This window comes from Python bivittatus, unplaced genomic scaffold, assembly GCF_059951505.1.
Source record: "Python bivittatus isolate LINGU-HERP-01145 unplaced genomic scaffold, Pbiv_v1 ctg000700_np1212, whole genome shotgun sequence".
NCBI lineage: Eukaryota > Metazoa > Chordata > Lepidosauria > Squamata > Pythonidae > Python > Python bivittatus.
The window spans coordinates 79483908-79510707 of NW_028277098.1; positions in this window are offsets into that span (position 1 = coordinate 79483908).

Sequence of the window (26800 nt, forward strand, 5' to 3'; positions counted from 1 at the left end):
TTCATGGTTGTTTGTTTAGCCCATTCCCCAAAGAGATGGAAGTCATGAGGCTAAAGTGTTGTGACTCTTTTTTCAATCTTCTGCGAAAAATCCCACTCTGTGGCATTTTAGTGCCACAGCACATGACATTGAAGCATTTTAGAAAAGCTTATTGGTACAGGACAACATTTGCAGAAGGATTAGGCTATTATGAGAAGATATGTATTTACTCTAAAGATTTTGAATTACATTCCTTCACAACTGATTTTTAAGCGCTTTTTTATTTTTCATCAGTAGTTTAGCAGATAGGTAAATGATTGAATTCTAAATATCACCAAAATTGTGCAAAGGTTTTTCGGCTACTCTTTTTAAAAATCTAATTTGAGACAGAATGTCATGAACTGTGCAGTAAAAATGGTTCTTATCATAAAGAATATTAATAACAAATTTCAGATATATAAGTTACCATAAGGGATGGTGGTTGGGAATAATCCTGCCATTTCCTGAGAGAGTTACAGTTTATTCTCTGATGAAAGTAGAAAGTAATGAAATGGAGCAAATAGTAAACCTAAGATTCTGTGTCCCAAGTTCTCGCTGCCTCTCCTAAGATACTGTTATTTGAGTAACTGAAAGTGGACACTCCCAAATTAGTTGTTTTACAGAACAGCTATCCCTTTTCTGCCTTTTTGGTAGGTCTGCTAGCCACTGCTACTTGCAACACACTGTCCAGAACCAAAGGTGGGGACAGGAGATTTGTGGAAGGCTAGAATTCAGAACAGAGCAAACATTAATTCCACCCGGGATAAATGAAATTCTGTTTCAAATTATCCCTACTCATCTTCAAATTTGGATATAGGTTTAGTCCAATGCACAGAAATTACAGCGATAAACCTATAAGATCCATTGCAATGATTAGACCAGGGTTTCTCAACCTTGGCAACTTTAAGATGTGTGGATTTCAACTCCCAGAATTCCCTAAGTAGTGTGGAAGAATTCTGGGAGTTGAGGTCCACATAGCTTAAAGTTAAGAAGGTTGAGAAACACTGGATTAGATGATTTCCTTATTTCCTATCTACACTTCTTTCAGTAAATCTTGCCAGCTGTCAGTGCTTCAGCACAGATGCTGTACAGTAGAGGTACCCAATTAATATGAATAATATCCAATCCATTAATGAAGAAACAGGTAGTACTCTTTACCCTTTCTCCAGCACATGAACTTCAGCATCCTGTTTTGTAAATACTGTGCAAATAAAGATATCTTGCCACCTTCAGAAGGTGTGGTTTTGCTTAAATCCATGACCAGGTTGAAACACTGTGATGCCTGGTGATTATAGAAAAGTGTTTCTATTATGTATAATGGTAGTAAGTAGAAATGCTGCTAGTTAAATCAGTCTAAATATGCATGGTTAACAATGTGAAGAATAACTTAAGCCAAATAAATATCTTTCCAGATACTCGACCACTAACTGATAAGATTTTCGGTTGAATAAATATATGGCTTTTCATTGCTTAAAAATACATACATTCACATGCTAGCAGCACCTTAATTTAGTAAGGTTTTTTTCTTAAGACACGGAGATAAAGGAATGGGTATTTCAAGCTTGAGGTGATACAGTGGAGCAAAATGGCTTTAAAAAATTAACAAGTTCAAATCCAATTTATATTACGGAAGAGTATTTAAAAAGATGCATTGAAATTGATTTCAACTGAGCACTTTGAGTTTCATTTGCCTGTGGATATTATTTCTAAAGGGCAAACTATAATGGTTTCATTCTGAAATGCAAAATATGTATGAGCTTTTGATCTGAACTGGAGGGAAAAGCCGCTCTTAAAATTATTTTTTTCCTCAGATTTATCCAGTGAAAGAGTGCTGTTTTGTGAACCTGAATCACATTGAATTGAATCCAAACTACATCCTGTTAGTGATGACCCATTGAATTTAATATAATAAATTAGTCTAATCGGATCCTCAACCATTGCCCCATTGTTGTTGCTGTGTACAGCCTGATACTACGTTTTACTTGTTTTTGGTTCAACAATAATAACCATCAGAACATAAATACATTAGTGGCCAATATGAACACATTAGCACACAAAACCTCCATTCCTTTTTAGGAAAGTTTCTATTCTGTGATTTAAGATGTTTTACCACAAGCTACAATTGCCTATACCAGACAGTTATCTTTCATATATTTAAAAACCTGCTTGATCTAGTTGTCAGTAGATCATGTTCAAAAAGACAATTCATCCACCATTTGGTGTTGCATCACCAGACAGCCCTGTATGGTAGCTTTCCAGGAACGGAAAGGTGGGAGCAGGCTAGCTTCACTAATTGCTCACAACTCCCGTACAGGTTGCTGATAAACAAAGTGTTCGTAGGCAAAGCCCTAACTTAGGCACAAAACAGATAGCAAACTCAGACAGAAGTCCTAGAGGCGTCTACCTGGCTCAAGCCAAGAGTTCAAAAGGTGAAAAGGACTTTGGGCATACTCCTGGTTGTAATACCCCAGGGATGTCTTTTACATTTATCTCTGCATCCAAACATAATAGGGAGTAGTCTTACAGTAGACTCCCTTAAGCATATAAATGCTATGAGTTCCTACATGAAAATTACCAATTCAAAACCAGGAAGGGGTGATCACAGAGAGAATGTAACATCTTCCTCAACCTCTTCCTGACTCCTCTCAGCTGTTCTCTCTACCATGGGTAAGACTATGTATATAATGGTGTGGGATTATATTATATTATATTATATTATATTATATTATATTATATTATATTATATTATATTATATTATATTATATTATATTGAAACTTACAGCTTAGAATGTATAAGTTGGTTTGGGGCATCAAAGCTTGCTAATCGCTATATTGGGCATTATTTCCTTATTTTTCTTGGAGTATGTATGTTAAGTTCTCACCAAAAAAAGAAGTAAAATTCTTCCTGTTTTCTAATGAACTTTTTCTCATGGCCTTTCCTTTGTATGGACATGAACCCTCCCATACAGGTTCCAGAGGACGTTTCTACCCTGAAGCACACTGGCTGCTGTGTGACTTATCCATGCAATGCTCTGATCCTCAGCAATCACTCCAAAGTGGGTTCTGAGGAGAGGTGTATTGTTAGACCTTAACCTGACATGGTTTTTCTTTAATATAAATCACTGTGGCAGTATGAAATAATTAGCAATCATATATTACATTAAACTGTCAACTGTTAGGAGGAAAGAGCAATGATTTTTGTTTAAGAACAGTTTGCTTTTTTCTTTACCTCTTTCTTTTCTTTCAGCTTCTTTTAAGTATAATTTGTATGGTACATTTCCTTCCAGCTCCATTTTGAATTTTAATATGCTCTTTTCCCTTGAGATTTTCCCCCATTTCTTTTCCTCTGTCTCACAGTATTCATTTTAGCAAGACAGTGAAACTGAGTAATAACATCTATGGACATCTTGAATAGGATGATCAACAAGTTGGAGTTGAATTTTCTGAAATAGGAAGATATATCATGCTGTTTAAAACAGATTCAAAGTAAAAATAGCATTTATTATTTTTTTAAGATCTGAAATTATAAATATTCATTATATTCCACTGGGCTTTCATGGGGATAAATTTAAATGTTTAAATGTTAAAATAGTGAAATACAAAAAAAAAAAAAAGCCTACACTGAGTAGTCACGATACACTGAAGGAAGGCAAAACTAAGGGAGGTTGAAGGAACTAAAAAAAAATAACAAAAATAAAACAGCCATAAAATAAATATAAATGCCTATATAGAATTAATTCATGTATTGAGCTTATCATTGAGTCTGGACTTGTAGCAATGTAATATGTCATTTTCTCATTTTACAGCACAATTTTTTTTCAAAAACATTATCCTGGATCCATTCCTTAAAATCAGAAAAGTGACTTTCTTTCCAGGTATATACGATTATCTTCTTTGCTGCACTCCAAACTGGATAAAGCAAAGCTCTTTATAAGATGACAAATTCCATACTTTAGGAATGTGATTCAACTTCACACTGCAATCCTTAAATATTTCTTCCCCAAATTATATTTACATGTTAATTTGAGACCAAAGGAAAGTTATTACAGAACAAAACCAAATCATGTGAGTTAAAGAACCTACACATTTCACCAACATAACAAATGTAACATCCAACCCTTTTCACACATTCTCTGAGGGGCCTAATAGATCTGAAATAATAAGAATCAGTTGATCCACTGAGATTAAGATGCAAACAAAGAAACAAACAAGATGCAAAAAAAATATGTTTGCAAATAGTTTGTAGAATTTCATAAAATCAGTAAATCAGGATACAAATAATGCAGCCAGCTTGGAGTTTCAGAAACTAGAATGGTTAAAGATACAGAGATTATAATGTTCCCCTCTCTTCATTTTCTGATGCCTGCTGGCAAGTTAGCCATTTGCCTATGCTAGCATTTTTGGGTATGTTCTACAAACTTGTTGGGCCTGAGTCAATTCACTTATTTTGGTTGTTCCTTTCCTTAAGTCTTTGAAATTCCAGTGTCTTGAACTTTTTTTTTTTTTAAGCTTACTTGAAGCCTACTTCAGTAAACCCAACAGATTAGGTAAAGTGGACTTCCAGTCAGGGCTTTGAGAGCTATTAGTTAGAATCTGTAAAAAAAATGTGAGAGCTCTGAAGCCATTGTAAATGCTGATTAATTATTCAGAAATACAAGAGAGAGAAAGAGAGAGGGAGAGAGTGTTCCTACCTGTTGGCACTAGTGCACATTCTTCTAGACACTTTAGTCTTCATTGATAAACAACTTTTTTCCAAATTCCAATTACTTCTTCCGTTAGGGTTCTTCTACTCAATTTTTTTCAGTATGAGTATCATGCAGTTGTTTATCCACATCCACCTGTCTTTACTGTAACCTGTGAATGGGTCTTTATTTAGCACTAACCTAATATGATCCATTCCTCCCACTGAAGGCCCCAGAATTGTAATTATTATGAATCCACACAAAAAAGAAGGTAAATGCCTATTGAACAATGATACAAAGAAAGTGAACTGAACATATACTGATCTATAGAATTAACTATTCCAGTTGATCCATTATCCAAGGAACTTTCAGAATTGTTTTCTTCTATATCACCACTCAGCTGTTTTGCAGTTTGTTTGTTTGTTTGTTTGTTTGTTTGTTTATTTATAACATTTATATAGCCTCCCATCTTGTACCAAACTCTGGGTGGCTCACAACCAAAAAAAATGTATTAGAGTTGTAATGGTGAACAACTTTTATTAACATTGTGATAAAATAAAGTTCATTTCTCTCATTGCAACACAATCATAAAGTTCATTCTTCATCATTCTACAATAACACTTGAACTCCAATTAAGTTTATGGCAAAGTGTTTTAGATGCTCTAGTCCCAAAGTTCTGGGAAGCACCAGGTTGCCTAGCCCTGCTATACATTAAGGGCATTATTTGAGTATATCAGCTCCTTCTATTGCCACTTTGTAAGAAGTATATTCCTGTTATTTGATATTGCGAAGCGTATTAATTTCTAAGCATATTAACAGACCTGAGATGAGGGTCTGGGTTCAACTTAGGAGTCACTTTTACTAATAAACCTAAGGCATTATCCCACCTTTTTGTTATACATACGAAAGGATCTCCAGATATTGAATGAACAGAAAAGCTATACTGTGATCCTATCCCAGACATTATGCAAATTCCTAGATGTAGATCCTAACAGTGATGATCTGAGAATGTTTCACTGGGAAGGCAATTCCTGAGGCAGAGGGTGGGTGATGGAAATTTGTAAGCGAGATATGGGGACAGCAGAACAATACAGATTGTGCTGTCTAATTATACAAGTACATTTAATGGTATTAGCAGAATGGTACTATTCTCTCCTTAACTGCTACAAGAAAAGTCACGCATAGGATTCTTTCTGATGATAACTTCACTTCCTAAATGAATCAACTGGAGAACATGAAATGTTCTGTCTGAAGAAAGAAACAATTTCATTGGGATTTCATTGGATACATACTGCATATTAAATACCAAATGGCAATTATTTAACAAATGAGATTTAACAAGTATGTAATAGATTCATTACTGACAACCCAGAAGTGAAATCTCAGTGAATACATTTATGCAATTAATGCATTTTAGAACACCCCCAACATGATTTCTAATGAAGAGACCAGCAAATCAATTTTAAAACAGTGCCAACCATTTTCTGCCCAAAGTGTATGCTCCAGTCATTAGATGCCCCCTTTTTGTTCCTAATATAGTTATTATGCCTAAGAACAAGCCCAGGTTATAAATCTATCTATCTATCTATCTATCTATCTATCTATCTATCTATCTATCTATCTATCTATCTATCTATCTATCTATCTGTATTACAGTATTGAACCAGCCTTTGTAAAAATAAACAACACAACAATTTGTTATCAGGGAAGGAGGAAAACAAAATAACAAAACAACATAACTAATTGTATAACATGATAAAAATATTTGGCCACCTGGTATGTGAGTGTCGAGTCAGCATCCCTTAAAAAGTAATAAACATAAAATTTATCAGTACAGCTCTCAAATTTAGAAATGAATGGAGAGATCAGAGCGTCTTGGGGCATCATAAAAAGGACACCGCAAAAGGACATGAGCAAGAGTTTCTACCTACCTGGATCCACAAGGCAAATTCTCTGTAAATAAGAGAAATCTTCCTACCAGCAGTGCTGAAGGGAGGGCATCAACGCGAGCCTTGGAAAAGGCTTATCCATATGCACTTAGGGTTAGATTGTATATCTGCCCTGCAGTAGAGGGCGCAGGTTTCAGAGATGAGAAGTGATCCATGTTCCCTCTGCACAAGAGATGTGATCAGAACACAAATTAATCAAAATTCTGAAGTTTACTGTGCTATATAAATTAGAATTTATAAAATTTACTGTGCTATATAAATTGGAATTTATAAAGTTTACTGTGCTATATAAATTAGAATTAAACATAGATTGATTCGTGGGAGTTCAAATATATATGTATGTATGTATGTATGTATGTATGTAAATATATATTTACTGGAAACCCTTCATTTTAAAAGGCATATAGAATTATAAAATAAACTTTGGAGTGGTGGCACCTACTGCTGTGGTTGGTTTCGAGTTAATTTCTTTTTTTCATGATGGCATTATATATTAGTCAACCCAGCATATTGAGTTTGTAGCTATTATCTTGGTACTTCAGATCATGTGGTCTTGTAGGATTCAAAATGTGTCAAAATTGATCACTGCATTTTAGCTTCTTTTGAGGTGAATAAATAGAGGGGAAAATTGGCTTGCTTTGAAATAAGAACATTTTCTGTGTTGCTTTTTAATGGAGCTATTCTAGATAGAGGAGTTCAATATGATTGAGAATTCCCTCATATTGAAATGGAACAGCAGGTCCTAAGATTTCTTGTAGGAGAAAAGTGAAGGCGGTTGGTTCCTGATCATCTGATTCCATAGCTCTACACATTAATTTTTGTGAACATATAAGGACTAAATTGGGTGAAATTATAAAGCAATGCATGTTGGTCCCACCTTCTATATCCTTATACTTCACCCTTTCCTCTTTTTAGCTATCTTGCATTGAGCAAAGGCATCTGAGGAAATAATGTGCATTCACCAGAAAGCAAGAAAGCTTCATGCAATCCCAAATAAAGGAGGGCCTGGGACCACATGGAATATTATACTTGCATTCAAGCATATATATATATATATATATATATATATATATATATATATATGTGTGTGTTTACTAGAACCAATTAAGAGGCTCCTGCTCCTGTTTAGAGGGATCTCTTTGCTAGCAGAAAGGTCCAGCTCTCTGTTACCTAACACAAACTCAGCTTTTCTGATAGCAAAGTGAGTAAAAGAAATTGATGCTTAACTTTCCAGGAGACCTCAGGCTCAGAAGTGGTGCTGACAACTTATTTATTTCTCATATGACTGGACAGCATTCCCAAATAGACATTTCTGCAAGCACCTTATAAAACCACACAGATATTAGAACTGCTATAGTGATTATCATCAGCATAAAATATTCAAATACATACACAAGCCAGCTAGATAAACAATACAGGATGAACTCCATATGAAATAATTGAAATCCCACCTCGGTCCAATATTTTAGTATTGCTGTATTATGCCATTTTATATATTTATTTATTACATTTTTATCCCACCACATCAAATTACTGCTGACAGTTAATACAACATAGAAAAATATTTGAAAGCATCTGCAGACAACACAAAGATAGAGGGGGATAATAAACCTTAAATTCAGGACAATCTTGTCAGGTATAATCTATAAGGTAGAGCAGACTAAGTAACAAACACTGTGTAGGCCTAAAATTACTTTTATTAGAACAGCTGTAGTAACAGAATCTTGCAAGTCTGTGCTTCCCCTCTTCCCTCATTTATATCCATGTGAATTGGGCTGGGGGGACTGTCTGAGGCATTTTCATAAATCTCTTTCTTGGCATGGGATCAAGCCTCGTTTACCTGATCATTGTCTTGGTAATGGATCTTTCCTCTGTCCTTCAAGGCCATCATCTCTACTCTCTACAAATCTTGATGAGCTGGAATAATGGGCAAAAATTAGCAAGATGAATTTCAACAGGGCCAAAAGCAAAGTTCTGTATTTGGGTAGGAAAAATCAAAAGCATAAATATAGGATGGAGGAGAATATATGGGCAACAGACCCTGCAAATAGCTATTCAGTGTCTTGGTAGATTGCAACCAGAACATGAGCCAACAGTGTGATGCAGTTGAAAAAAGGCAAATGCAATCCTAGGCTGCATCCATAGACATATAGCATCAAGATTCAGGGAAATCATGTTTTCCTCTTTATTCTGTTTGGTCAGATCACACTTGGTTTACTGTGTTCCATTCTGGACAATGCTGGCTGAGGAATTCTGGGAGTTGAAGTCCACATGTCTTCAAGTTGCCAAGGTTGAGAAACACTGGCTTAGACAGAAAAAGAGAAGACTGTGGGGAGACTGACATGTAGAAGATGGGATGAATTTGTTCAGTGTTGTTTCAGAAGACAAGGCAAGAACAATGGGTTTATATTAAGAGGAAGCAGATTTTGACTCAACATGAAGAAGAATGCATGAAAAAGAATGAAGAAGAAGAATGCTAACCATTTCTTGTAAGCATTTCTTTCTAGGCCCCTTATCAGCTCCTCTGAATATGGTTCAATTTGCCAATGTCCTTCTTAAAATGCAGTGTCCAGAATGGAATACAGTAAACCTAGTGCGGTCTGACCAAACAGAATAAAGAAGAAAACTGGTTGGGAAATTCTGGGAGTTGAAGTCCACCTGTCTTAAAGTTGTCAAGGTTGAGGAGCCCTGCATTAATGGATTCCTGCAATGGTGAGATCAGAGAGTTGGAAAAGATAATCCCCAAGTCCCTTCCAGATCTTATATTCTATGATTCTATGAAAGTACTTTCATCAACTATACATGCTGCAATATATTTGCAAAGAAATAAAACTGAATTCATTTGGGCTTACTTCCTGTTAAGTCTGATTAGAATTACAACTATGATGCAGGAGATTTTCATTGTTATTTTAAAGTAAACTAACCAAATCATATTTCCTGGATGAATATGAGAACTAGAATAGAGTTTCTATTTTCAGATTTATCTAAATTTTGTAACAATATTCTCAAATAAAATATTAACATTAAAAAATAAAGCAAATTTGCATGCATACTTTTTAATTAATAGATTATTGTGGAAATGGGATGGAATGCCTTCATGAATTAACTTATTTATGAATAAAATGATTACAGACCAGTTATAGATTAACTTTATCATCTCTAGTTATAAAAACTACAACATATTTGGCTATCATAAAACTTAATATATTAGGAGCATGTCCATGAGAATCCATAATTACAGCACAATCATCAAAGGTACTTATTTAGACTCATGCCTCAGTAAATTTTAATTTGAACCTTGATGTATACTGTTGGGCTATAGCTGCACTCCTATGAGTTGAGATCCTTTTTTTTTTTTAAACAGTACTGTATCTATCAGAGAAACATATTTAGTACTCGTTGTCTTAATAAACTTATGATTTTTATTTAAATTGGACATGTCATCATCTTATACATAGTAAGCAGGAATGAAGAAAAATTGTTTGGTTCATATATAAATACAACTGACTCCATTTGCAAATTCTTTTTGTTTTTAAATTTCTTCAGATTTTTGTGATGCAGTTGTCTTATCAAAATGCATACATTAAGAGAAAGTGCTTGCATAAATGAGTATATTGGGGAAAAGTATGCAGTGATAAATATGAATGTCTATATGCATAGAAATGTGTATCAAAATGCATATGGAGTTTATAAATGTCACAAACTGATATGAAAAAGGAACAGCATGAACCTGTACTTGTAAAATATCATGAAATAGATAGATGTGTTTATCTCTAGCTGCAAGAATATATTTGCCATACACATTCCTTTTCATTTTCAGGCAAAATTTAGTATGGCGATCCCAAGTATTTGTAGGCAAGAATATACAACCTGTTCTTCTTTGTTAAGTGTAAAAAGGACAGTGTAGCAAATTAAAGTAACTGGATTTTGATCAACGTTTCCCATTTGCACAAGGTGCTCTGTGAATTGAAATGTAAAAGGTCAAAGCTCCAACACCATTTTTCATTTCTAAAAAGGTTTGTTCACTACTATAATTTAATAGCCATGCCAGAGATTTGGAATCAGTCCCTGGCGTGTACTGATGTCATAGGTCAAAAGTAAAGGCTTCAATGTAATTTATTCTCCAAGCACAGTGGAGATAATAGCTCAGAAACATAGCAATATGTTAAAATGAAATTATATTCAATAAAGATGACTTCAGCTATTCTTCTACAACTAAGTATGTTTCACTGAATTCTTAGATATTCATTACTACATTGGGATCATCTCCACAAGACATTTCCATGTCAGACAGTTGTTGTTGTTTTAATGTGATGAAGTGTGTGTGTGTGTGTGTGTGTACGTGTGTGTATACCAGTGTTTCTCAACCTTGGCAGTTTGAAGATGTGTGGAGATGAAGTCCACACATCTCCAAGCTGTCAAGGCTGAGAAACACTGGTGTACACTAACTACATTTCTAAGGCTTTTTTTTTTTCCTAACTGCAAGAGCAAAAGCTACTATAGCTTAAGTTATTTTGTCTAGGGTGGCATCTTTTCATGCCGTGAATACTACCCAATCACTTTTCAATTTTCAGCAAGCTGTTCCTTTCCATAGTATTCATGAGCATTTGCTTTCTACATAGCATAAGAAAATATCATTGCAAATCCGATTGGTGGGAAGTAAGACCAGTATGCTTGTCTTAGAGTTGAGATGGCAAAAACCCATGTGTGAATATCATGTCTTTTTTATTTCCTTGGGTTCCTATGCTTCAGTTAACTCCTAATGGTTGACAGCATGAGTGCATTCTTCTGCTGGGGTTTGTTTTTGGAGGGGAGTTGTTTTCATATCAAAAAGCAGGAACAGTCCATTTGCTAGGCCTTGTTTTTAAATTGTTGGTGAAATATGATTTAGGAACCAAACAAATTAAAGACTGTATCATTAAGAAATGCAGAATTTAGTTCAATAATTGATATGCAAGGAGATTTCAATTGAAGACAAAACTAAATTCACACTAAATCTTATACGTAGAGAAAGCTGATATAAGATGTTTTACTGCAATATTGATTGCTAAAATAGACAGTTTATTCTCTAAAAATTGTTGGAAATGTAATCACCAGGTGGGATCATTTTTTTAATATGTACCTGCAATGTTGTAAAGTTCAGCACTTTTTAAAAATTATTTATAATAGAATGAAGCAAATTCTGAAATTTGAATTTCCGCTCTTTTGCTTTCTGCTAGTTTGTAAATTAAATATTACTAACCCTTACATCCCCACAAAGTATACCAAACTAGCTTTGTGTATAGTAATTGCTGCAAGGGCAGTCTACACTTCCTACTGGATAGTATGTACAGTTCTTTCTGCGGAAGAATGGCTAATTAAGTTGTGGGACTATTCTTCAATGTCCAAAATAATTTCATATTTCAAAAGTAAATATGACACAGAATTTAATTTAACGTGGCAACCATTTTGGGGGGTTGTAATTCTATATTACATACGGATTTGTATCACATCCAAAATTTAGGTCTCTCTTAACATAAAGACATAATATTCTAACATTTAGTGGTCTGATAAATAATGGTCTGATAAATAAGGATAGATCTTCAACTGCTGGGATAGAAATTATTGTAATTCTTAATCTCATTTTATTCTTTATTAAATATCCATTATTGCTGTTGAGATAGATAGATAGATATGATAGATATAGATATAGATACAGTGGAACCTCGGTTTACAAACTTAATTCGTTCCGTGACTCTGGTTGCACCCCGAATTGGTCGCAACCCAAAGGAAATTTCCCCATAAGGTTCAATGTAATTACCGTTAATCCATTCTGGCGTGGAGGACAGGGAGGCAGCTATTGCTTGGAGGGAGAGTCCCCCTCCCTACAACCACGTGTCAGGGGCGGAAAATGGCCACGGACCATGTGTCAGGGGTGGAAAATGGCCGCGGACCATGTGTCAGGGGTAGAAAAATGTCCACGGACCATGTGTCGGGCGGAAAAATGGCTGTGGACCATGTGTCAGGGGCGGAAAATGGCCGCGGGCCACATGTCAGGGTGGAAAAATGGCCGCGGACCGTATCACGGGAGGGAAAATGGCCGCGTATCCTGTTCGTACCCCGAGGCGGAGTTCGCAAACCGAGGTAAATTTTTGTGGCCGGAGCTGGTCATAACCCGAAAAGTTCATTAACAGAGGCGTTCGTAACCCGAGGTACCACTGTACATATAGATATAGATATAATCAACAGTAATAGTAAACATTTAATAGATAATAAAATAAGAACCAGTTTGGTGTAGTAGGTAAGGGATCAGGCTAGAAACCAGGAGACTGTGAGTTCTAGTCCCACCTAGGCACAAAGCCAGCTGGGTGAACTTGGGCCAATCACTTTCTCTCAGCCCTAGGAAGAAGGCAATGGGAAACCACTTCTGAAAAGCCTTGCCATGAAAACTGCAGGGATTTTTTCAGGCAGTCTCTGAGAATTGGACATGTCTGAACAAAATTTTATACATACATACACACACACACACACACACACACACACATATAGTATATTTTTGAAAAAGTAGTGGTATAAATAAGCAGTAGTAGACAAAGACCAGAAAACAGCAGTGATGATAGATGTACCAGTGGCAAGTGACAGCAACATGAAGAAGAAGGAGTATAAGAAGCTGGAGAAGTACCAGGGCCTGAAGGAGGAACTAGGGAGGATATGGAAAGTAAAGGCCAAAGTGGTAGGAGCACTTGGGACTGTGACTTCTAAGCTGGGAGAGTGGCTCCAAGAGATCCCAGGAATGACATCAGGAGTCCTTCCTAAGGCTGAGAGAGAGAGAGACTGGTCCACCCAGCTGGCTTGGTGGTTAAGGCCAGACTAGAACTCACGGTCTCCTGCTTTCATGGTGCCTTAATCACTATACCAACCTGGCTCATTTATAAATTATTTGAATCTAAATAATAATCTGTAGTTTTTAAAACCACATAATATGTATACTTATTCAAAACAAAAAATGAAAGAAAGCAGGAGCAGTCAAGGAGGTTGCAGAGTGATGGAAAGTGGGTAACAGAAACAATAATGGAAGCATCCTTTATCACTTTGTAATAAGAAAGACCATTAACAAGCACCACTGAAAGAAACTGTAAAGAAAATTGAAAGTACTCTGAGAATGACATAGAAATTTGTTTAGAAGGAATGGAAATGTTCAGGAAATAGGTGAGCAGATTTCATAAGAGTGCCAATAAAAATAGTGTTTCCTAAAAGTCAGTACCTAATGATCAGAAAATCTAGACCAGAGAATAGGAGCAGGCAGAAGGGACCACTTAATTGTTGCTCAAACTGATTGTTGCTGCACTCTCCTTGTCATTTTCTGTCAAATATCTCTGCTTACTGCAGAAAAAGTTCAATAGCTCAGTTACTATGTATAAACTGATTCTAATTTATAATTTGTTGTCTCAAGGGGAAAAGGGGGGGGGGTATTGGATGTAGGAATCCAATCTAGAGCTCTTTGAAGATCTTTCTAACAGAATCCAGAAGTTTACAAAATTTAAAATGAATGGATGGTTCAGACGGATTCATTTTTATTGAATCTCTAAGAGAAGAAGGAAACAGTGCAGAAAATCAACATATAGATAGGCAGAGGAGAAAGAAATGAACCAGTATATCTATTTTTTAAAAGAGTATGAGCCCTATGGGATGAAGAAAAGAGAAACAAGCTGATAAATAAAACTAAAGGAGAAATAACTGGAGAGAAAATAGGTCACCTGAGAAGTTTCAAAGGTGTTTGTATGCAAATGCAAGAAAAGCAGAACAATGCAGGGTGGAAATGAACAGGACAGTGCAGCTAATGCCCACTTAGAGGATAGCAATGTGTGAGTTGAGTAAGAAACTCTCCTTTGGAATCACTGCACTGTCAGGACACAGACCAAAGAATGCCATCAGTAAAGGAGATAGATAACGCAACAGGGATTGATTGTCTCAGAATTCTGGGAGCTCTAGAAACTCAGAAAACACTGGATTTTTTAACTGGTTAAAACGTGCAAAATATCTGAATTACCCAGACCGGGATATAGTATCATTTCTATAGTTTTGCTCTTAAGCCAAACCCAGGGTTGCTGCAATGTTGTTATGCTAGAGTTGCTAAGAAAATAAAAAATGGAATTATAAACATTAATAATAATTAATAGCCATCTTTATTTCAAATAATATAAACCATACTGTATTTATCTGTATTAAAAATGGAACTCAGCAAACCTGAATATTAATTACTTCTACCAAAGAACACAATTCCTAGGAAATAATGTAAACAACCAAATGATTCTTTCTATCCAAGAGTACTGGGAGATAAATTACAATTAATGGTGTAGGGTAAGTTGAGCTTGCCATATACAGTAGTACACATATGTGTCCTCTGTGTGTGTGTGTGTGTGTGTGTGTGTGTGTGTGCACCTTAGAGTCAGTGTTGACTCCTGGCGACTGCCTGGACTAGACTCTGCAGTTTTCTTAGCAAGATTTCAGAAGCGGTTTGCCATTGCCTCCTTCTTAGGCCTGAGAGAGAGTGACTGGCCCAAGGTCACCCAGCTGGCTTTGTGCCTAAGGCAGGACTAGAACTCATAGTCTCCTGGTTTCTAGCCCAGTGCCTTAACCACTACACCAAACTGGCTCTCTATGTGTCCTGTGGGAAGATTAACAGACACACTTTGTGGGAGAGCAAAAGTCCAACTTCATGTACAACTTTCTGTTGCGAAGCATTGTCCGTGGCAGTATCTGAAGCGCATACATATTTGCATAGCAATAAATGTAAGTGAAGGCTTTTATTGTAATAGAAGAAAATACTGTAGTATGTGGAATCTACTTCTTACCAGAAGAGAGTTCTTCCAACTAAAGTCAAAGCAATTTTATGACAAAAACAATCTGCTCCTTGATATGCCAAAATTTTGTGACAGAATTTGTGTTACTACTTCTACTTGTGCTGTTAATGGTGGCTTCATATTAAGGTACTAGTACAATCCAGATCAATGCCTTTCAAGCATGAACGGAATCTATACATAGCCAAGCACAACGCAGCTCAGCACAGATATGTCATTTGACAAGGGAAATGGTATGGAAATCAGTTCAGCAAACCAATACATCCATACACATAGTTACACATACAAGAGGCAGTATATGACTTGGAAAACTTGCAGCCAACAAATGTAATGCCCTAGCACCAGATTCTTTAACAATTAGTCTCCTTTATTGTTCTAAATCAAAATAAAGCTTTAAATTCTCCATGGTGTACCAAAAGAAAATGTTTCTTTGGCTCATAAACTCTGGCCTAGAGAGAATCTGGAAGCAAGCTCCTTCTAAGACATTTCAAAAAAACATTCAAAGTGCTTTGCATTGTGAGCAAGACATGGCCAATAAACTTTCTGCTGATCTCATTTCGCCAATATATTTCGATAACCTCATTTCCCACTGTAGCAGGTATATGAATCCAAATTAATAAATAAATAAACTTTGCCTTAGAAGGAAAAAAAAATAATGAAAGTTTAAACTATAAATTTCAAGCAGCTGGAGGTGGTTTTAAATTCCCCAAATGTCTTTTATTTGTTTAATATGTGGGTATATAAAAGCTATTTCTCACATTGCTAACGAGCAATGGGGGATATTAAGTAATTTAAAAAGCCCAGAACAAGACACCACAATGAGAGAACACAATAAAGACTGCTGGAGCAGGAAATTCTCTATATACTAGGTGGTGGTTTATGATGCCAAAGTTTGGAACAAGACAGAGTTTTCTATTCAGATCATACAATGTCAAGAATTGGAGGAAGCACCATGGTTATGAAATCCAATAGAAGCAAACCCTTGAACTGGTGAAATGATTATAAAACAGGGTTATGTACTCTGGTTTCTCTTCATATTGGGAAAAAAAGGCATAAAGAACTTCTGGCTTGGTGTTTCCCCATCCAACTTTCCTTCCCTGTAAGTCCCAATCCTTGGCATCAATGGTCTGATGAGGAGGAAAACATTGGTCTGTGCAGATCTTTTCTCCATAGACTGAGAAATGGAGCAATCAAATGATACAGGAAGATCTCTTCCTCTACTGCTAGATCACTGAAGTATGTGTACTTGCTGATAATTGCAGGTAAGAAAGAATTTGCACTTAATGATTTTCCAAGAATGAACTGAAAGGGGAAATATCTTTACCATCTCAATCACTTAGAAGAAGCCCAGATGCAATGGTAATAGATAAAAATGGTTGAATCATCTCATTGGAAGTAAAGCAAAAAAAAAAAAAATTACTTGAAACTCAATTATTAGATATTTTCCTGAAATAGTTGTTCCCCTTTATATGCTACTATTCCTAAAAACAAAAACAAAAAAAAACTTTTCAGCAGATACTGATGAGACTGGGGGGGGGGGGGAGGGAGGGATTGGTTTACTGAATTGTACTAGTTCTTCCTAAGGGAATCTTACCAAATTGCTTTGTTTTTTCTAAAACATCTCTATCTCATTAGTTTGAAATGTCCAGACATGATCCTTATAATTGTCTATATTACAAACCAGGGTGATTAAGTTTAGGTTAACACCCAGTTCAAACTATAGGAAAGGAAGGTTAGTTTCAGTATTAAATAACCTAACTATAGAAAGCATTGAATCCATTTCCTTAGAGTTTTTTAGAAGAAGCTATGGAGGTATAAGAACTTGGCTTATACCAGGCAGACCATGAATCCAATTATCTCAGGACTGTGGAAAATTTGCTTCAAAGTGCTAGTCTCCAGGGCTGTGTGAGGCACCTTGGCTTTATCTCAGTGAGACCCTTCATGCCACAGAAGTAATGTATCCTCCTGTTTGAGGTAAAGAAGTAACTTATTTCTCCTCAATGAGGAGTTGGGCTTTAACTCAAAGCCCTAATGGATATTCCGGTAGTCAGAAGAGGCATTGCATATGTGCAGAAGCCTCTCCAGGCATTTCCTGCAGCTGACCAGAAGAGGGTCTGTCCACGTATAGAAGTACATTCAAGCCATCCTGACTGACCTTAGAAGTGAGTCTTTGGGTTTGTTTTTTTTTCTTAGCAAGAGAGCTATGCTGCATTGAGAAGACTCTTCAAAAGAAGACCTTCTTTCAAAGTTAAGCACCTCTTTAAAGATTTGCAAAGATGTATTAATCTGGTCATATTTTAATAGTGTAAGAAAAGATATGAGACAAAGATAGGGGCTAGTGAGGTTTGGCCTGAACCACCATGATGCTTTATGGATCCTATGAAGAAAAAAAAAGATCATTACTACTGGAAGACAAACTGTCAGAACCTGAATGTATCAGGTTGGCTCTGAACAAGAAAAAAAATAATTGGAGTAATGTTTGAACCAAATATTGTATTAAAGAATCCTGTAGTGAACAGACTAACTGCCTATTCTCTCAAGCAAGGCATGGCCAACCCTTCCCTTCCCTCACATTCAACCAAACAGCCAATACTTTGTCCCAGATGCCTGAGCAAACAGGCAGGAGAATCCGTAACAATTTCGAACGTATGTACACCAGAAATGATCCATAGCATCTCCCTTTTAGCTAGAGAAAACAAAGCTTTGGTGTTTTTGGAATCCTGGTCTTCAGAAAATGTGTATGGGGGGAAAGTTTTGCCAAAGCAAAATGAGGAGATTCTCCATTCTCTCCTGTTTAAAAAAAACTTTTTATTAGATAAAGGGAGAGAGATAGCTGCACTATGTGAATAAGCTTGGAGGAAAGAGAAGAAGATGAACATCTGGAAAAGAGAAAAAGAGAAAAGATTCAGGGAGAGAGCAGAGGCCTGCAAGGGCATGGAAAAGACAGGAATTCTAACTGGCCAAAGTGCACTGTCTGGGGCCAGTAAGAGCACAGCTCAATGTCTCTGGGCTGAAGGTGAGAGAAGGTGCCAAAACATGAAGCAGAAATCTCTAGGGAACCAACAGGAACTGAAATTTGATCTGAAGGTGGCAATCTGTGGGAGTCAAATCTTGGTCATGACCAAATACGGGTAGAAGTGAGATGGAGGTAAATCCCTCCCCTGGAAAGTAAAATAGAAGTTAAGGGCCAGGATTTATGTTGAGAATCCTTTGTTTTAAGGTAAGCTATTCTGCTTTATGGATTCTGATATGTTGAATGTGTCTGATAACTGTTTCAAGGAATTTGCCCCTGATTTTTGTATCAGCATTTATTGCCTTTGTGCAAACTCCATTTTTAATGTGTTTTGTTCAATCTAAGCTATTTGGACCTTAGATTGCACCCATCTGGGTCTATGTCCAGCCTTCCCCCAGCATTCTGTGGGAGACAAACATTTGAACCACTACTTGTGACTTTATTGTCCCAAAATGCCCTGTTCCATCCAGTTGTAATTGCTTGGGCTTTAACCCTAAAGCTAAAGAGAAGTTTACTTTTCCCTTTTCTTATTTTAATAAAATTATTTTTTTTTAATCATAAGATTGAACTTTTTGATTTCATCTCCTCAAAAGAAGGCAAGCCTGCATTCTTGTGACCACATGCCTCAAAACAATCAAGCCCAGGAGATGATGGTACAGAGTTCATTTTCTTTTTTCATTATCACTATTATCACCACCATCTTCCTTATTTTCATTATGCTCAATTAATGGTTAAGATAAGTTGCTCAGACCATGAGAGCCCCATCTCTCTCATATGATAGCATTAAGGTAGTAGACTCTGGTCAAGGCATTCCCCTCCTCCAGGAAGTTGGATGGTAGCAGAGGTACTACATAACACATAACCAGAAGCTGTGTCATGCACATAGGCAGGAGGGAAGTGGGGCTGAAGGACATGGCTGGGACAATAGAGACCCTTTCCAGCACCATATGCCCTTTGCTGGCCATTATCTATGTAGCTGGCTAGTCTGTTTGCTGGTCAGATGCCAAAATAGGTAAACACTAAGAAAGACACCAGGGCATTTATAATTAATAAAGATTTATTTAAAAGATCCCAATACTTACCAGAGAACTCCATCCCCAGACAGCTGCAGTGAGCCCAAGTGGCAAGAATGATCTTCAATGGAAACAACTCACAAAAGTAACTGCAGCAAGGTTATTATACACACAAAGATGGAAGAACACAGAAATACCACAATGGAGGAACAGATCGTGCAGATGGTAGAATTTGCAGAAATGGAAAAATTGACTTGTTTGGTTAAGGAGGGAATAGCAGTTACTTTTATAAAAGACTGGAAACCCTTACAGACTTTTTGCTGAAAATGGACAAAAATGAATTGGCAATTTTGGGATTTACCAATTAAAAAGAGTAGTTTATGGGAAGAAGGGAACCTTGATATGTAATTTGGGAGGGTGGAAATGGTAATTGTTATGTTTGTAACTGCTGCAAAGACCAGAAGTTGCTTCCTTTTCTTTTTCTTAGTTTTTTCCTGCCTTTCACTTTTTCTTTTATTCTTTCATTTCTTTTTCTTCTTTCTACTTTTCTTTTTATGTTTTTGAAGCCTTTGAATTCTGTGTAAAATCCTTTCTTTATAAAAATTAGAGAGAGAGAGGGAGAGAGAGAGAGAGAGAGAAACAACTCATAAAGGAATTGCTTTCATTGGGGAAGTTTTATAGCTCTTCTACTCCCCCCCCCCCAAGTTGCTTAGTTTAGGTATCAGCAAGGGAAGATTGCATATTAATGAGGATTAGCTACATTGCTAAATGTCTGGCAGGTATTGGGTGCCTGGCTAAGACAAAAGTAGGGACTAATTATCTAACTGGGATTAGAGCAGGAAGTTTGATATCTCACAACTTGTGAGAGGAAACAGGAAGAGCTAGTTTGTGGCATGCTGTAAAATGTTTAAGATTTCTGCCAGCTCCATTGCCACTGCTGCACCACACCGCTATCCATGGAATAGCTGTTTGGTGCACCAGCCATGGAGGCTCTCTTCTGCTGTCAACAGGCTTGCAAAATTCCAGAAAATTTAACAATGGAGTCTTGTGAGTTGGTGCAAGCCAGCTCCAGCACACCACTGATCACAGGATACTCTATAAATCCATACCGTACTGGGCTTTTATCTCTGTATGGCTAAGATGTGTAATGCTGAAAGAATAAAAACTGATATGGGAATATGTTGATAAAAAGGTTTAATGGACAATAAATCTCAAAGATGGTCTACACAGTGAGATACTGCTTTAAAGTCAAGAATCAGACAAGGCCATAAAGGTGAATCAAGATTTGAAGCTGTTGCCTTTTTCCCCACTTTAAACTTATAAAACTTATATATAAAAACAATGTTAAGAAGAATTTGCATTGCAATTGTTCAATATGTTTAATGATGTGTTCTTGCCTTTTAGGTAACCATACATTTTAAATTGTATAATTTTCTCACGTAGCTCTTATAAAGTAGTCTGACCCACAGAAAAGAATTTTATTTTAATAGAATATAGAAACACAAGTGTGATTTGAATTGGCTTCAGTAACTTTGAAGATTGGCATTAGTTTTGATAAGGCTGGCTACATATCAGTGATAAACAATAGCTGACTGATAGTTGTCACATTTTTTTTTAATTATAACATTTTTTTTTAATTTCTAATTTAAAAAAAAAAAGATTTCTGAGGTTCCAGTGAAATGTGCAGTCCAAACTCAGGAAGTAGATAAGGGTGTCTCTATGCCAAAAAATTTTTTTAAAAATTGAAAGGGATTAATTTAAGGCTTAGTTATTGATAGGAGAATCTTGATACAAGAAAACAAATTGAAGAGCGGAGGATCAAAGAAATTAGTGAAATTACAGCTTAACAATCCATCAATATAGCAACAGTTTTAACTGATAAACCCTAAGACATAATCAATTGCCAATGAGAATTCAGAAAGGTAGTGATGAATGGCATTCAGGGATTAACTCAAAGGCTCTGCAATAAAATACTGTAGATCATAACATGCGATGCCAGAGAGCTACTTTGTTCTAGTGGCTAAGGCACCAAGCTAGAAACCAGGAGGCTGTAAGTTCTAGTCCTGCCTTAGGCATGAAAGCCGGCTGGGTGACTGTGGGCCAGTCCCTCTCTCTCAGCCCCTGACGTCAGGCTCGGGCGACAAGCCAGTCAGTCAATTCCTGTCGCAACCAATGGATCAACATTCCATTGATCTGGGGGGGGAAAGCGGACCCTGCACACGCAGGAAAAAATGCTAGGAAGAAAAAGATAACATGCCATGCCTACGTCACCAAGAAGTAAAGGTGTTGATAAGAAATATTAGTTAGAGGGCATGCTGCTGTATTTCTTCTAATACTAGACTTTCTCTCCCTAGATGGTCAGCTAGACCATTCTATTTAAAAAAAAAAAAAATCCTTAGCTGAAAGAATAATTTTCTCTTCTCCAGAAATTCTTTTCTTTCCCAACTTAAAAATGATGATAAACAATAGACTATCCATGGTGAACACTATAACACTCCATGTCCATAACAATCAGAATCAATAAACATTCACATAAATACACCGCAACTGTTTTGTATACTAAGCTTTAAATGTAAGGATTGCTGCATTATATTTCTGTACCAATTTATGTTCCATTTATCTCTTGAAAGCCAGTGTGATGTTCATGGGGACCTCTTCTTTTATCTTCCCAACAATAAACCTGCGAGGTAGAATGTCTTGGTGAAACAGAATGTGGGCCCAAACTTTCCCAGTGGCTGCCATGGGGCTTTAACCTTAATTTCCCTGATCCAAATCTAGCACATTAACCACCATGCTACATATCATGTTTTTACTATATTAATCTGAATTGTGACAAGCATTCTTATAGTTCTATTTTTTTTTTAATTGACTTCTCTTTTTGTGCAGACTTGGTCAGCCCATATCAGCTTGCTTGAAGCAACCCACAATAAAAGACAAAGAAAAACCCAGTTTTCACAAAGTGCACTGCCATGTCTTTCTGTTACACAGCTATTGGGAACGCTATAGGACAAAAGAAGATAGAAGTTTTTAAAGCATGGTCCAGGAATCACCAGTGGTCTCCGATGTCCTATCAGGAGTCTTCAAAACCATTAGGAAAATCAGAGTGGAAAAGACAGAAGGAATAGAAATATATTAGAAGTTTCCAACACATTGAAGAGACAGCCCTCATCAAGTTCAGTTTAAACTGAAAAGCAACATTCCTCTTCAAAAATGCAAGTTGGCACAGAGGAAATTTCTTAAAACTAATGAGTCTTCTGTGCAATCCTACATCCTACAGATGCCAGTGGTTATAGGATTACAGCAGGGATTACTACCAGTTCCAATCCCATCAGGTTTTGAAGTCTTTTTTTTAAAAAAAAAAATGTTGGGTTAAATAAGTTTGAGGATAACATTTTGTGTCTTTAAAAAAATCTATAAGCACCATCCATATATGTTTTATTCATGTTTACTCATAGTTATTTTGAGGTTTAGATTTGTTATGTGGAGTCCTTGATGTTCTCTGAGCTTGGTTGTTTGCATGCAGACATTTCACTACCCAGCTAGGTAACATCATCAATGTTAGTGCGGGTGGGGTTTTCTCCCTGTTTATATACAATAGCTTGCCAAGATTTGTTATGATTATGCATTTTAATATGTTACTTATAGTTATAAAGGATTACCTATAATCTGGAACCCAATACCTATCACAGAATACATGACTTTATCAGGATGATAATCTTAGCATTGTTTCTGCAGAGAACAACATCCCTCCACAGATAACCTGCCTTGGAAAATATGGTCAAACCCCAAATCAGGGAAAGCTATAGCCAAATTGAGGAAACTCAGAACAAAAAATGTCTCTTTTCACATGTTGCATCAATTTCTCTGCACCACCACATTTATACTTTAGAATATCAAATCTTTCTTCTCTCTTTCAGTACCATCTGCTGGCCTTTCTTTCTTCAAGCAGAACACAGGATCAGTTCTATAGCATTACAATGTATTCACCGGTTACACTGAACAAATAATATAGCCTATTTATTATGTTCAAATTACTGATAATTCTAGCAAAGGGTATGAAAGCTGAAGTATAAGAATGAGGTCCCTGTAAAAATAGCTTAAATGGGATTTTTTTTTTTTAAATCACAGATGTGAAATAAATGTAAGATGTGTACGCCTATTTTTTCTTAAGAAAATCAGTGCAGTTTAGGCACAGTTTACAGGCACTGCTTCATCATAAACATTAAAGAAGCTCAGAAACGTTTTTAAAAAAATAAATAAACACCTATATTGCCAGGAGCAGGAATCTGATATCGTTGTTTTGGTCCCATCCATTGACAGATGATGTGTTGTAATTCACAGCTATCATCTCATATGAAATGCCCTTTATAAATTAGCCAACTAAAATGTATCAACTTTCAGGATCAGACAAGAATTCTATCATTCTCTCTTAGTTATTTGAACAGAATAATACCAATGATCTAGGGGCTCTGTAGCTCTGAAAAAGGCAAGTTGCATTGTGATAACGCTTTTTGCTAAATATTTGTGTTAAAGTGCAAGGATAAGACTTTCCACAGCTAGAGACAGATGGCTTCATGGTGATACGATTGATACATAGGGAAGAGTCATGCATAAAAAGTGAGGCACTCCAGGTACATTCATGAACATTGCAGAACAATTGGTGGAATCATCTGATGAAAATTCTGCCTTGTACCTTGGGGGCCTAGGACAATCTCCCTCCTAGGTCTTTTTGATTGGCACTTCAATCCTGCTTCTCTCCTTCTCTTTTTACTACGTTGCTTTTCATCAGCCTTCAGACTATGATGTCAAAGTTGTGCATTTTATCTATCAATTCTTATTTATTAATCCCAAGAAGAAATATCCCATGTGCTGTGCAATTCAGTAAGGACATCACTCCAAATTAACAAAAGTTAAATGAGATACACTTTCAGATACATATTCTTGATAGATTCATTCCTTGTGGATTCTTGTAAGAACTGACCTGGTCTACATATTCTAAATAGTGTATAGTGCAGATCAGAAAGCAATTCTCCTTCAGATCTTTCACTTCCTTTTTGGGGGGGGGTAAGTTTGAAATATATTAAGTATATTTGAAGAAAAAAATATTCAAAAAATGCAAAATATATCTAAAATATTTTGTGCTAAATATTGTGTGTCTCTGTGTGTGTGTATGTGTGTGTTTTAAATAATATCAGGGTGAAAACAGAGGACACTTAAAACTATTGTGAAAACCTATGGGTTTTCAGCCCATAAAAATAATGTGTGTTTTTACATTCTATTGATTCATGCAGTATGTTGCAGGAATTGGGATTGGGGGATATAAAGAATAATAATGAGTCTTCCTTTAACGTAGGTACAGGGAGAAGGTTAAATACTAAAATATTTTGTTATCTGCTTCCTCCTTTCATTTGAAATTTAAAATATGCCAACGGGCAATTTCATTGTTTGAATGTCTAGTAGCAATGAGAAGAAATTATAAATAGGCTGTTCTAGCTAACTTACTCATTTCTATTCCAATGCTTTGTGGCTTTATTCTGTTTGAGAAGACCCAACATCCAACAATTTGCGTGAGAGAGATCAAAAACACCTCCCCAGTGACTTACCTTTAAAGTTTCATCAGTTCTTGAAGAACTATTTTGTAACACCATCACATCCTAGAAGATAAATGATTTCTGCTTAAGTAGGATTAAACAGCTTCAACATTGTCTTTGTTCATGTTGCTTTTCATCAAGTTGATCCCATGCCAAATTTTTAGTATGGTGCAAATGAGAAGATGTTGGATACATGGCACTGTAATGATTACACTTGATCATGTTCTCATAATGTATCTTCCTCTCATTAAAGCCACAAATATGATTTAGTATCTCTGTTACCTGAATCCTACTTCCTGATCATGAAAAACAGCTATTTGTAAGACTGAGGCTTTGCAACATACTGTAGCTGTGCTTGGACTGAACAAATGCTAGTTTATTTTATTTATACATCACATTTATATAGCTGCCCATCTCACACAAAGCGACTTGAATGCCAAGAAATTAGTTAGATAACTAGCATGTCTCTTCCACCTTTAACGTCCAACTTTTATGATAAAAACAAACATGTTGTATGACAAGAGCTGGTTGAAACATTCATTGTGAGTCATACATAGAGACAAAGTCTCCTACAAGAAACTATTCAGTTATGAAATACCTTTCAAGTGTTTAAATGTAATTATTGCTGTACATTTAACAGGAAGCTATTCTGGAAACAATTTCACTTAACAGGACTGTGTAGTTTCCAAAAAGCTAAGATGAGAGCATAGTTTGAAGGTCAGATTGATGTAACGTAGTAGATCAGTCATTTGTAAAGCAGAAGCTGATTAGGTCAGGGCTGTGATGCCTGGAGCAAGGATTACAACCTCTGCCCAAAAATAAACATTAAAGAGTGAGGAGCAAGAAGAACTAAGAAGATGATTTTTGCTTGCTTCCTACTGTCTGCCTCACCACTGCTGAAGTGGAAGAGGAATGGCTGGTTCTTCAGAGTGGTTTCAGCTATGGAACAGCCATTTTTGGAAAGGGTTGAAATCTGTGTATCCTTTAGAATGATTCCTAGGTAAGAGGCAAATCCTATTCTATATTTGGAAAACATTGTGAGTTTACTTTCTGTGGATTGGATATTATTGGATATTTCCTGTGGATTGGATATCATGCATCTGGGAGTGGGGAGTGATGTTTATTTAAGAGTGAAACTGGTTTCTGACACTCTTCCACAAAGGGCCTACTATACCAATAGTTCAAATTTGGCCCACAATCCTCCACTTAAATTGCCTCACTTCAAATCGTATTTGCATCAAAAGTCTGCAAAGTTTCTTCACTGCAATCAGACTAAAATCCCAAGTTCATAAGAGGCCAACCTCAAGATTGTGTCATGTTGCTGTGGTAAAACCTGGAATTTAAATTAGAAAGTGAGAATAGATGTTTATGTGAAGGTGGGAGACAAGAAGAGATTTTTTTGAAGGAAAAATTGGATCCATGTCCCAGACTGAAACCCCACCAACTTTAGAAAAGCCTTTGCTCAATACTCACTCTGTCCCTTTATTTTTCTTCAAAATCACCAGGCAACCACTTGGAATATCTCCAAAATAATGAAAAGGTATGAATGGAAAGATTTACCATGAAGAAAGCACAATCTTTTATTATTTATTTGTTTGTTTGTTTGTTTATTATTAAATTTGTATGCCGCCCATCTCCCCCCAGTGGGTAACTCTGGGCAGCTCACAATTAAAATTAGAAACCCCATCAACAA